Consider the following 11328-nt stretch of genomic DNA (forward strand, 5'->3'; position numbering starts at 1 on the left):
TGAAGGCGTCATCCCAATAATAATCAAAGATTAAGATTTTTTGAAAGTCAGAGGTCGAAACAGGCGCAACATCATAAACTAAAGACTTCGTCGACGCAGTAAGCGATTCTTTCCTTTGAAATTGGTGTAATTAATGATGATTGATTTGTATGATCATACATTAGGGGACCTTATATTAATGAGGATAAGATCACAATTGTTGATTTGGATTTGGCACCAAAGCTCTACCACCTTCAGGTAGCTCTTGGTCATTTTAATCTGACTCATGTGCAAAAACGCACAAAGGTATGGAATATGCCTTTTCTAAAATCATTTTTGAGAAGTTTCACATGACTTAAATTTACATATATGTTTTTAGTATTACTCCAATTGCGTTTGTTATTTTAGTATGTTTAGTTAGTATGTCTCTATTACCGAGTAGTATATAAAACACCGCTATAATGAAAAAGTATTTTCCATCAATTAATGGTTGAGAGTTGCTCTCATTTTATAGCTAAATTGAGGTTGTAGCTGGATTTTTATTTTTTTTTACTTAAGAAAGTCAACTGTCATACTTGAACTTTTTATGTGGTGGGTGTATCTGTTTACTAAGTTATATTTATTTATGTATTCTTACCTACATTCATTATAAAATGTTGTTAATCGTGTCACAGATAACTTGCCAAGGAACTCAAGAAAAAAAGGACTACGCCAAAGTGCAAACCACAGATGTACATACAATTTTGACTGCACAAATGATATGCTCTTAAACAACATATAATGCTTTCGTAAACTGCCTATGTGTAATTGTATTGTTTTAGCAAATAGGAGCAATGTGTAAAACGCTCTAAAAAAATCCATTTATAATCGTTAATTGTTGTTTACAAAGCCTTTGTAAACAACACTTGCACAAAATGTTTAAATGGTCGGCCACTGCAACGCGCGTCTTACCAAATGCTGAATACATATAAAAGGGCCGGTTTAAGTTACGTTTTCTTTCTCTAATGGGTTAGGCTGGTAAAATGTGAAAAAAGTTAGCTAAGTTACACTGTTTTGTGTGTCTGTATTTATAAATTTGTTTGGTGTTTTTTTTTTTTTTTTTTTTATTTTTTATTTTTTTTTTTGCTTTATCCTAAGTTTTGCATACTTTAGAGGTGATTTTCATTGCTTTTGAGGTTGCAAAAGTTTGAAATAACATATGATTGAGACTGTTAGAATCTGACCTTATTTATTTATAAAAAAAATATAAACAACATATAATAATGAGTGTTTTGATGTTTTTGCACAGAACCTGAAATTGTGATTGTTCTTTGTAGTCATATTGGCAAGGGATTCTTAGCTCCTGGTAGAATTTCGTTACAGCTACCACTACAATTTTTCAGGTATAATTATATCCTCATTTTATCAATTTTTAGTTTGGAACAAATCTCGGTATAAAGGCCACTTGATTTAAAACAATTTATTTAGATTTTACGTCAACTCTTATCAAGTTGGGCAACTCTTATTTTTGGGTATTTGTCTTCTTTCCTGGTATATCTTCCTGCTATTGAATGCAAACTTAATACATTTAGGTTTGAAAAAAAATTTGGATTGGGTAGCGGTTAAAGTATGCTAAGAATTTTTTTAATAAGGAAGAGATAAGAGATACCGGAAAAGGTGGAGAAATAGATGGGTGCTTGTGAAGACGACTGTTGGCTCGAGGAGTACAAATGAGTTTATTTACTTTCTTTGCTTTTTTGGTAAATAAAAAAAATGGGTCGAAATTGGTCAGGTTAGACGGTAAATTATTAAATAATATATGGAGAAAATGGGACTTTTTCAATATCCTAACCTTCAAATTAGAAACCTTATCTGTATGCTTTTAGGATAATATACGTACAAAAAGTGTTTGTGGATAAAAACAGCCCTAATGGAGTTGCAACTTCCAATAATTAATTTGACCCTTATTAATCAATAAACAAGACACTGTTCTTATAGTTTTGTGATTGTATTCATTTCAGAGATTGATTGATGAAGGTACAGATTAAAATTAGATGCGACTGTCAAGTAAGTGATTGATTTATTTTCTTAATTTTTTAGACTTGAGTTTGCGAAATAGGTCGGTTAGTTGGGGTCAAAATCGGTATGTTAGTGTAACGCCCAAATTTTTGACTAACTTTTTTTTCATTGACTTTATAGCAGGTTTCGAGTCCCACAAAATATGATTTAACGTATAAAGACCTGTCCAATTGAAAGTTTACTCTCTCTCCTTTCTAAGGAAAGTTTATTTGTCAAAATTGGGTTTACGGTTCAAAAGTTATAGTCTTACGAAAATGGAGATTTAAACTGTCAATGTCGTACACTGCTACTGCTGCTATCTGCTGTTTTTACACTGCATTTACAGCCCCCAGGTCCAGTTTTGGCACCCATTTTAAACATGTTTAGACTTGACAACATCATACATATCTTATATCATTTCAAAGCCCTTCAAGAGTACTTTATATTCTAATAATTAGTTTTCATTAAAACTTAACTATTTTTAACTTACGAGCCCGTAAAGTAGGCCTGAAAGTCATTTTGACACTTTATACCAAACAAGAGCGTAGGCATGCGCGCTTCGCTGCTTAAAATTGTATGCGATATTCATTACAAATTTGTTTTTATTGCGAAAATATAAAATGTTAAAAGGTTATCTTAATGTAAATGAAAAAAATGTAGAAGCTAAAGAAGAATGCGTAAACCAAATGGGTCAAAACTTAGACTTTTATCCGAATACACCCATTACTCATTATTAAAATGCCAAAACCTGTCAATTTACTCAATTTAACATATAAGACCTGTCTAAATTAACTAATGCCTGATTTGAAACTCAATTAGTCAAATGGGTCATAGTTACCCAAATAGACACCAAAAAGGATTTTAATATTATAACCAACATTTGGACATAGCAACTTTACATTACATGAGTTCCCAATATCCACATTAAAAAAAAATCGTTATAAATTGACCAAAACACACGGGCGATTTGTTACAGTTAGTTGGGGTCACAATGGTAATCAGTACGGATTGGTCAAAATAGGTAAGTTAGTGGGGGTAAAATAGTAGTTGGTCTAACCATACAAAAATTGATACTAATTATATGTAAATTGAAGTTGTTGTCATTGTTGTTATATGTTATCTTCATCATCTGAATGATTTATCAGTTTAACATAATACTGTTTTATGTCCACAATGTTTAATTTTTAATATTACTTTCTATCTATATAGTTGTTTGGTGTAACCTAACGCTACTACCTTACTGTAATACAATCATTTTAAATATTACTCTTCATTAAACACTCAAAAAGCGCCGCGAAGTTCCGGGGTTTCTATTTCGAACTATTCTGGTTTGTTTGGTTCTATCAAAGATCTAGAAATGGATGGATCTGGAAAAGTCAACCGCACAACGCAAGATGGTGGTTTAGCTGAACTGTAAAGTACATCGAACTTGAGACCAGATTTTAATGACCAATTCCCGTTTCATCCGAACGGTAATATCAATTTTGCACAACCAAAATAAATGAGGACTGACACATCATTAATGACTATGTGAGGGTTCCTGGATTAATGCAACGAATTGTAACTTTGAGATGCCTAGAACTGTTTATGATGACAATATGGGTCATGCTTGGAATCATGAACCCGGAACTTCAAATCTTTCCATGATGGATGCAAACACGTACTCTCAACCACAAGTAAGATTTTAAAAATAGGAGTAATATTGTCACTTTGGCTAAAGTATGTGCGACTCATCAGTTTTACATATGGCCGGTCTTCACAGCCTTTGTTTCTATTTTACGGTGTTGTATTCATGGCGATTTCAGTTTATTTCGTAGGTATTTTTGTGGTTTAATTTTGTACGCCATAGTGGTAGTTTGTTGGCCTAGAAAAATTCTTTAGCTTTGTTTGTAAGCATAAAAGCTCTGATTGTATTCCCAGCTCATGGGCTCATTTGTATTGGCCATTTCACAACTCGGTGAAAAGCCTTTTATTTATGTGTTTAATCCCTGTTTTTTTTAAATGTTATAACATGTTATTTGAATAATATGGTATTCTAATTTGAATACTTATAATGGTCAGCAGTGAGATCAAATGGTAATAATGATTTATATATTTATCTTTTTACATCTTTACAAATAAGGTACATATTCATATATATAAATCGTACAAACAGTTGGCCCTTGATGTTAATTCAACATCTGCATTATTTTTATAAAATTTAGTATGTAGATGTAACATGCGTGACTTAACATAACGTTTACATGTATTTGATCGTCTTCTTTTATCATTAACCATGTAGATGAAGCATGCATGATTTAACATATTGTTAGTAACAGATACAACATGTACTTAATGTATAACACATACATACAATATGTACGAATATTAACGTACTACTATGCCAACTCTTTATAGCCACCGTGCAACGCACGAGCTATTAAAGCTATTGTACTTATGTTATCTTAACATTTTCTATATGTATGTAAGTGATTGCCATCTTTAGCGATTTCTATCTTTTTATTGCTATGTAGTAAAAAGATACATATTGTTCCATGAATGTTTGTATATGTATCGATTATAAGTCAGGTAACACTACTACTGTAACTGTATCGCTTTATAATAAACTGAACAAATACTATGTAAAATATAATGATGCATAGAAGGTAATTGTGATTCATCCCTCAAAAAATCCCGCGAATTTGCGGGTCCTCCACTAGTCAGTATAATAATAATTTAGCTTATAGCTTTAATCCTAAACAAAATAACCAGGGCCGTCTCAATAATTTAAGGCACTAGACGAAAATAAAAATGAGCTCACATATACGTTAGATTTCTTTACTACGCATAACAAATAATACTCCAATTTATCTATTTATTTACTTAAATTGTATTTAACTATTAAAAACAAGGTATTTTAACTTTAATTGAAATTTTTTTATTTGATTTAATTAAATATATTGAAAAAGATATTTACATATTCAAAATTTTGGACCATTCTAAATTTTGAAGCCCTAAATGATTGCCTATATTGCTTATGCTCGAAGACACATATGAAAATAACAAAATATCATTAGTAGTGTAATAACAAAATAGCATTAGTAGAGTAGTTCTCTAATTTCATTAGTGAAAACGAGCTATTAAATTCTGCACGTTGCTGTAAGAAATTATTATAAATTATAACTTAAATTTTTTTAATTAAAGTAAATCTTATATCAAATGAAAAGTTAGAAAAATGTATATAACTTTTTTATTTGATTGGACTACTTCGTAAAAAATAAAATATAAAATGTTAGTTAAAAAATATACGAAAATATATTTTAAAATTAATGACATAAAAAAACTTAAAAAGAATAAATAAATAATTAGTAGAGTCTTGATGATGTATTATTAGTTATAATGACATAATATCTCCTTTTTGACATTTAATTTTTTAATTTTAGGTATAATTTAATTATTTGAATTGATTGATTAAATTACATAATAATAACATCAATTAAAGTGATATGGTGATGACATGTGGCATGACTTAGTTGAGAAAAGGTTAAATTTATTTAAAGTGATAGCATCTTTTTGTTTTTTTCTTATAGTCTCCTCGATTAAATAAATATACGACGTTTGTGGAGAAATAAATGACAAATAAATACTTATTTAATTACTTCCTAATGGTACGGAGTAAAAATGTTGAGTGACATATGACTTAGAATTAATATTATGACATATCAACGTCATCTTAACATTTTTCTTTCTTTCAGTAACTCATCACATTGTCGCTAACATACATGGATGGATGAAGACATATCTTTTACATGAAATTGGTCCAATAGTGTGACGACCCGCCCTCAATCGTCATTGACGGTACCGTCAACTTAGGACCTATTACGTGGTCATAAGTCTTTAAAACAAAGTTTGACCAAAATATGTCGCATTCATTTCAAATGTAAGGATGTTTTAAGGTTTACAAAAGTAGTTTAACAACTAGTTACGATACAACGTTCAAAGTACAAATGAAACCTATGCGACACAATTTAAAGTAAAGTCAAAAGACGCTCCATGTATGTATGTATACTAGACATCCAAGCAAGTATCAAAATAATGTGCGGAAGCATGTATCACTTAGCATTCAAGGACCTGAGAAAAACATAGAAAATTTGTCAACGAAAACGTTGGTGAAATCATAGGTTTAGTAAGTATGTTATGTTGAACCACAAGATTTATAACGTTGAAATAATAGTAAACCATTCTAAAAGTCGTTGTTTGTATCACGAGCACCCAATTATCAAGCCTTAACTGTATACGAACCCCGTTATCATAGTGTTAGAACCTACACTATACCCGAAAATATATTTCATCCGCTAACGGTAGCGAACCGTCTGAATAAGGGTTTGTCAAAACCGTATAGATCCACACAACATAAGTTCTCGCTTACACCCTGCAAGTATAACTAATGATAATTGAATTGAGGCTTTTTGTTTTAACTTGTACGTAGAATGTTTGTTTTCGTGCTTGTGTTCACTTTGTAAAACGAAACGTTTATGTTTTCTCATCCCAAGTATAAGTATAAAAGAGTAAAAGTGGGACTATGATCTCACCTTGAGTGCACGAGTATAAAGGTACTTCACAAATTAAACGTGTGCAAGAACGAATGCTAGTCTTGACCTAAACAATAGGTTGTATCAATATCGGTAAAGTATGAAGTCGGTCAAAGTTGTTCAATTAGTCCTATGGTTCGTTATGACTCGATTATATACCATGTGAGTCAAGTTGTCAAGTTTCATGCAAGATATAAGTATATAAGCAAGTTAGAACGATTGCATAAGTATTTGGTTAAGTTTGACTAAAAGTCAAACTTGGTCAAAGTCAACAGGGTCGGGTCGGGTATCCAACAATTTTTCTATGAAAGATAATCATATATAAGCATGTTGGCCAAGTTTCATGTTAATCGGAGTTGCGACGCGAAAACAAGGGTTAAAACGAGAAAAAGTCGCGAAAAAGTGGACCCAGCCGCAAATGGTGGCTGGTGGACGCAAATGGCGCCTGGCCTGGGGTCAAGAAATCTTTCAGGTCAGAAACGGGCATAAGGAAGAGCCTGGTTTTTGCGGCTGGGCGTAATTTGCACCCGGTGAGCATAAATTGCGGCTGGACGTATACCAAACTTCTTTCAAACACAATTAACGAATCGTAAATACTAAAAATGCATACCATACATCGTTGGAAAGGTATTTTAACAAGGAAAACAACTAAACACATATCATCAGTCAAAACCATCATTTACAACAACTAAATCTTTGTCGAATGATCATTAAATGTTCATCATTTATGTTTCAAGTTCATAAATGCAATTTGATGATTCGGGAATTGAATGCACACATATGATATGCTGTTTCGTAGGTAATTACGCATATAATATAACTAAGTACTCACCAATAACATCTCATAGCATTCAATGCATCAAAAGTTCATTTTAAAATCTATCAAACCCTAACCAAGCCTCATAAATTCAATAATCATGTTAGTGAAGTTTTCCAAGTCAACCTACGCATCAAATTGAAGCTAGTGATGCTAGTAACACATTTAATACATGAACTTTAACATCTAACAACATTTAATCAACCAAAACTCAAGATTAAACTGGTCATTTTTTAAGTTCATGCTAGTTACACCAAAATGACAAGAACGAGCAAACAATTCATATATTCATGTTAGACTTGAGTCATAGACACTAATTAACACTTTTATAAGTCAAGAACACCAAGAACAAGAAAATCTAGAGTTTTTGAAAAACTCACCCAAGTAATGAAGTTGGTATCAAGTTGTAGAGGATGAAGAGAGGATTGCAAATATGTAATTTATTTTGATGTTAGCTTCCTAGATTTGATTTAGATGATGATTTAGTGATGAAAATGAAAAGGATGTAAGATTGGAAGTAATAAATGAGAGAAAAATGGAAAAGAAAAAGAAAACGGAATGAATGGTGGGGAGGGAGGTGGTGACTAGGTCCACACATGGTTGACTTGTTGACCTAGTCACTACTTTAGTCAAGTGACAAGTTTAGTCCCTCGAGTTTGGTGTCGGGTGCGAGAAATAACCACACGAATTAACTTAAATACGCTAGAATAAATAGGAGATGTTATAATTAAATAACGGATTTTAAAATAATTAAACGGAAAGTAAACAGAAAAAGACGAGTTATTAAATAACCTACTCCTTACAAGAAATTTTGTCCCGAAATTTAAGTAGACGTAGTGGTCGTTGTTTCTTCCTCGAGACCTTGCGTTACCAATTCTACGAATAAGTGAGGGTACTTCCTTTGCATTTGGTCTTCTTGTTTCCAAGTAAACTCGGGTCCTCTTTTAGCATTCCAACGAGCTTTGACGATCAGAATCTTGCTTTGCTTTAAGGTTTTGAAATTGCGGTCCACAATTTCAACCGGTTCTTCCACGAAGTGAAGTTTGTCATCAATAGTAAGCTCCTCGAGAGGGATGACGAGTTCAGGTTGGGCAAGACACTTCTTCAAGTTTGATACATGGAAAGTAGGATGAACGGAGCTCAATTGAGTCGGAAGATCTAAACCGTAAGTAACGGGTCCAATACGCTTCAAGATTTCAAAAGGACCAATATATCGCGGATTTAGCTTTCCACGTTTTCCGAAACGGATTACACCTTTCCAAGCTGCGACTTTTAACATTACGCGGTCACCCACTTGGAATTTGAGATCTTTACGTCTAACGTCGGCATAGCTCTTTTGAGGGCTTTCTTGAGCCTTTCTCGGATTTAAACGATCTTCTCGGTTGTTTCATGAATGAGTTCGGGTCCGGAGATTTGCTTGTCACCTACTTCAGCCCAACAAATAGGAGAACGACATTTGTGTCCATATAAAGCTTCAAAAGGTACGACGTTAATACTCGAGTGATAACTATTGTTGTAAGAGAATTTGGCTAGAGGTAAGTGCTATTTCCAAGCTTTTTCGAAGTCAATAACACAAGCTCGTAACATGTCTTTCAAGGTTTGAATCATTTTTTAGCTTTTTCCGTCGGTTTGTGGATGATATGCGGTATTCATGTCCAAACGTGTTCCCAAGGCTTCTTGTAAGGTACCCCAAAATCTAGAAGCGAAACGGGCATCTCGGTAGGAAATAATCGATAAGTGTACACCGTGACGGGATACAATTTCCTTAATGTATAGTTGTGTAAGTTTTCCATTTTGTCAGTTTCTTTCATGGCTAGGAAGTGAGCGAATTTGGTGAGACGGTCAACAATAACCCAAATGGTATCATAACCGCCTACTGTTTCTGGTAGTTTCATGATAAAGTCAATCGTTATTCTTTCCCACTTCCATTGCGGAATTTCGGGTTGTTGAAGTAACCCGGATGGCCTTTGATGTTCGGTTTTGACCTTGGAACAAGTTAAACACTTTCCAACATAAGTAGCAACGTCCTTTTTAATGTTCGGCCACCAATATTGTTCTTTGAGATCGTGGTACATCTTACCGGCAACGGGATGAATCGAATACCTTGACTTATGGGCTTCGTCTAGAATAAGGCTTCGTAAATCCCCATAACTAGGCACCCTGTGACGACCCAGAAATTTCTGACCAAATTTAAACTTAATCTTTATATGATTAAATGTTTCCGACACGATAAGCAAAGTCTGTAATGTTGATATTTCAAAAACTTTGAACTTTGTTCATGTAATCAATTACCCTTTGACTATTCCCGACGATTCACGAACATTTGTTGCAAGTAAATATGTAAATATATATAAATGAAAGTATATATAATAATTTGAAATTATAAGATATAATTTAAACTTTATAATTGAATATGTAAAACAAAATACAAAATAATTATGTTGTAATTTAAAATGAATCTAATATGTACATGGTTATGATTTCTATATATAATTATTATTATACGTATATTGTAATATATGTTAAAATGTATAAAAATTTATTACTCAATATAAGTTGTCATATTAAATAGTTATATTACATAATCAATGATATGTAATACTAATATATTAAATTTAATTATAAATATAGTTGTTATAATAATATGGTTATTACTATTCAATATTAATATCAATCCTATTAGTATTAATATTATTATTTTTAAATATATATAATCTATAGATATGAATTGGATATATATAAATTGTTATAGTAATATTATTATTACTTTCATTATTACTATTAATATTAATATTAATATCAATATTGGTATTATTAATATTATTATTATTATTAGTATTTTTATTATTTATAATATTATTAACCATATTATCATTAGTATATTTATGTTTATTATTAATTATTAATATTATATGTATAATATAAAAATGAGTATGATCCATTAGAAATCAACATCAGATTTTTTTTATTCCTATTCTTCTTGTGATATTCCGTCAATCCCATAACCCCACTTCATACAATCATTGATATATTAGTGTTACAAAATCCATCAAATTTCCTTGATTGAATGATGACTTACTGTTTTTCAGTTGAGTGTACGTTCTTTTCTTTTGAATTATCTAACATTCTTTTGATTTATTCCTTTGTCCTACTTGTATTACTCTTTATTCTTATGTTTGAATTGGGACACTTGTGATTTACCAATACTACTTGTCTTCTACTAATATTCATCATTTTAATCATTCCATAACTAATTAAACACACAACACTAGCATCGTTCATGGAGTTCAATTTCTACTCAAACCATCGTAATCGTTCCACCACCACCATTAAACCAATTATTGCAACTGCTATATTCGATCCTGGTTTCTATTTCTGTTTACGTTCAAAAACCCAAAACACTATCATGAAATCAAAGCCACCACCTTCACCCTAGCTTATCACCCCTAAAGACCTGCAATTACTCGAACAATAGGACAATGGTTTTGTTGCAGCCTCTGCTCGTTGCTCGATCAGCCCCAGCCAAAACAGCACCGAACCAATGATTAACTAACTGTTTCTGTTTTCTAACTTACTATTAGAAATAAATAATTTAACAAAACCTGTTGCTAGTTCTCCCTGTTTTACAGCTTGAACACCATCAGATAACACTCAAACCCTTCCACCTTTCATCACCGGTACCATCTAACACACCACCATCTTATAATCACCTGACCCCTTCATCATGAACACCTACATCTGCTCCTGGTTCTTTTTTATTTCTGTTCAAGACCCAGCTACACCTCTATATTCCTACTATGCTTCTATTCCTGGACGAAGGTAAACACCACAAAATGCCACATCATTTCATGCTTAATCTTTTTCTGTTATCTGTTATGATTCTAAAACCTCACAACTCCAACATCATTAACCTGCAAAACCCAT

At 32.2% G+C, this 11328-nt stretch overlaps 1 long non-coding RNA gene across 1 annotated transcript; it reads left to right on the plus strand.

Annotated features, from left to right (window-relative positions):
- The first annotated feature begins 1171 nt into the window (after positions 1 to 1171).
- On the plus strand, positions 1172 to 3963 carry LOC139862698 (uncharacterized). The gene is made up of 3 exons (XR_011764259.1): positions 1172 to 1361; positions 1980 to 2025; positions 3366 to 3963. It is a non-coding gene; the product is annotated as an uncharacterized lncRNA (long non-coding RNA).
- Positions 3964 to 11328: the final 7365 nt, after the last annotated feature.

The sequence above is a fragment of the Rutidosis leptorrhynchoides genome, chromosome 8 (assembly GCF_046630445.1).
Source record: "Rutidosis leptorrhynchoides isolate AG116_Rl617_1_P2 chromosome 8, CSIRO_AGI_Rlap_v1, whole genome shotgun sequence".
In the NCBI taxonomy this organism is placed as follows: Eukaryota; Viridiplantae; Streptophyta; class Magnoliopsida; order Asterales; family Asteraceae; genus Rutidosis; species Rutidosis leptorrhynchoides.